We start from the raw sequence: 3,195 nt of genomic DNA on the forward strand, positions 1-3,195 counted from the left end.
CCTTCCCGCAGGACAAGCAGGAGTGGTGGTGGCTGTACGTGGCGGACACCGCCCCCCTAATAACTCTTTATTCCTCTTTCCGCCCCTGTACTAACTCTCTCTCTCCTTCCCGCAGGACAAGCAGGAGTGGTGGTGGCTGTACGTGGCAGACCACCTGCATCGCCCCCTACCTTGTCACGTCCACTAGAAAGCACCACATCCTGCTCCCCATATTAATACCCTTTATTCCTCCTTCCGCCCCTGTACTAACTCTCTCTCTCTCTGCTGCAGGACTAGCAGGAGTGGTGGTGGCTGTACGTGGCAGACCACCTGCATCGCCCCCTACCTTGTCACGTCCACTAGGAAGCACCACATCCTGCTCCCCATATTAATACCCTTTATTCCTCCTTCCGCCCCTGTACTAACTCTCTCTCTCTCTGCTGCAGGACTAGCAGGAGTGGTGGTGGCTGTACGTGGCGGACCGGCGGCACCGCCCCCTACCCGCCCCCATATTAACCCCTCCCCCTCTCTCTCCCTCTACAGGACAAGCTACTAACCCTCTCCCCCTCTCTCTCCCTCTGCAGGACAAGCTACTAACCCTCTCCCCCTCTCTCCCTCTGCAGGACAAGCTACTAACCCTCTCCCCCTCTCTCCCTCTGCAGGACAAGCTACTAACCCTCTCCCCCTCTCTCTCCCTCTGCAGGACAAGCTACTAACCCTCTCCCCCTCTTTCTCCTTCTCGCGAGAGAAATAATTCAACCGCGGTGAAATTATGGCCCGTTTTACACTGGGCGTCGTACTCAGAAATACTTATTTTTACCGCGGTAGAAATAATTCAACCGCGGTTAAATTATAGCCCTTTTTACCCAATCAGAGGCCTTCCACATATAAGAGAGCGCCCTAGGCTGTAGGATGCAAAACCTCTACTTCATCCTCTCCCGTTCATTTCCGTGCCTTCCTTGTCTCTCGCCCAGCCTCCTTTTTTCTTTTACCGCCCCTAGGCTATCTTCCCAGCCGCCTTTCCTCAGCCTACCATCCCTCTCTCCTTCAGCAAGCTATATTATGCAGTTTTCTTAAGTCCGTACCGCACGCATGTAACGGTGCTCGCGCATGCGCAATATCTCCGAAGAAGAATATTATTTTGCGAAAATTATGCATTTAAATGAAGAGGAATTATCCTAGCATAGATTAATATCATAACATTCTATCAGTAGATCTCACATAAGAAATGGGAAGAAGACCTTGCATATAATGTCCCTGCTGCATATACCAGTCACTCAATTACCCAGAGATCAAAGGAAGATAATGGCAGAAACAAAAATCATTCATGTTTGTTTATATTTAGGATTATTTTTAAATTTATTATTAAATCGATATAATAGAGAGAGAAAAATAGAGGAATACATAGAGAGAGAAAGAGAGAAGGGAGAAGGGTAAAGAAAGAGAGAGAGAGAGAGAGAGAGGGGTACGGAGAGAGAAAGAGAGAAAGGTGGTAGTACAGAGAGAGAAAGAGAAAGAGAAAGAGGGGTACGGAGAGAGAAATAAAGAGAGGAGAAGTGCACAGATAGACAAAGAGAGAGGGGTACAGAGAGAGAAAGAGAGAGAGAGGAGAGAAGGGTACAGAAAGAGAGAGAGAGAGAAAGAGAAAGAGGGGCACGGAGAGAGAAAGAGAGAGTGGTACAGAGAGAGAGACAGAGGGGTACGGGGAGACAAAGAAAGAGAAGAGAAGGGTACAGATAGAGAAAGAGAGAGAGAGGAGTACAGAGAGAGAGAGAGAGAGAGAGAGAGAGAGAGAGGGGAGAAGGGTACAGAGAGAGGGGTACAGAGAGAGAAAGATAGAGGGGAGAAGGGTACCGAGAGAGAGAGAGAGAGAGAGAGAGAGAGAGAGAGAGGGGAGAAGGGTACAGAGATAGGGTACAGAGAGAGAAAGATAGAGGGGAGAAGGGTACCGAGAGAGAAAGAGAGAGAGAGAGAGAGAGAGAGAGAGGAGGTACAAAAAGAGGAAGAGAGAGAGAGAGAGGGGAAGAGAGAGGGAGAGGGGGACAGCGAGAGGAAGAGAGAAGAAGACAGAGAGAGGAAATTGAGAAAGGGGGAGACAGAGAGAGAACGAGCGAGGGACAGAGAGAGAAAGAGAGGAGCAGAGAGAGAAAGAGATGAGCAGAGAGACAGAGAGAAAGAGATTAGCAGAGCGAGAGAGAAAGAGAAGAAGAGAAAGGGAGACAGCGAGAAAGAGGGAGGGGAACAGAGAGAGAGAGAGACTGGAAAAGAGAGAGACAGAGAGAGAAAGAGAGGGGCAGAGAGAAGGAGGGACAGAAAGAGGTAGAGAAAGAGAGAGAGAGGAAGAGAGAGAGGGGGACAGCGAGAGGAAGAGAGAGGAAGACAGAGAGAGAGAAAGAGAGAAAGGGGGAGACAGAGAGAGAAAGAGCGAGGGGCAGAGAGAGAAAGAGAGGAGCAGAGAGAGAAAGAGATGAGCAGAGAGAGAGAGAAATAGATGAGCAGAGAGAGAGAGAGAGAACATGGGAGGGTAACAGAGAGAGGAAGTGAGGGACAGAGAAAGGAAAGAGAGAGGGGGTAGAGAGAGAAAGAGTGAGAAAGAGAGAGGGAAAAGGGAGACAGAGAGAATGTGGCGCCCTCTAGTGATAATCAGGAGCTGGTTCACTTCGCAGGTGCAACTCACACGTCCGTATATATAACAGCTACGCGGTGCGTGACATGTACAACAAAATTATAATAAATATCTGTAAGTGTAAGAGAGCAGCTACGCGTAGTATGACGTATATGGCGGGGTGTGATACATGTAAGTATGAACGCGGAACTGCCTGTGCATCTCAACCACGACTGCATATATAAAATGTAACTTATTACCTCCGCCCAACGGAGTTGGGGAGGAGGTTATGTTTTCGGTCTCGTGTGCGTGTGTTGGTGTGTTCGCGCGATCGATATTAGCGCGTCAGCAGCAAGCCAGCCAGCGCAGCGAGCGTGTACATGTGAGCGAGCAGCAGCAACGAGCGGCTGCTACGAGCGAGTGGCAGCAAGACAGCGAGCGTGTACATGTGAGCGAGCAGCAGCAACGAGCGGCTGCTACGAGCGAGCGAGCAGCAAGCCAGCAAGCCAGCGTGTACATGTCAGTACGCTGGCGTATATCGTGTGTTCGTCAGTCGTATGGCGTATGGCGTATGTCGCTGGCGGAGGTATGCACTTTCCGTGAGTGCACTC

This window comes from Priapulus caudatus, unplaced genomic scaffold (assembly GCF_000485595.1).
Source record: "Priapulus caudatus unplaced genomic scaffold, Priapulus_caudatus-5.0.1 Scaffold2285, whole genome shotgun sequence".
In the NCBI taxonomy this organism is placed as follows: domain Eukaryota; kingdom Metazoa; phylum Priapulida; class Priapulimorpha; order Priapulimorphida; family Priapulidae; genus Priapulus; species Priapulus caudatus.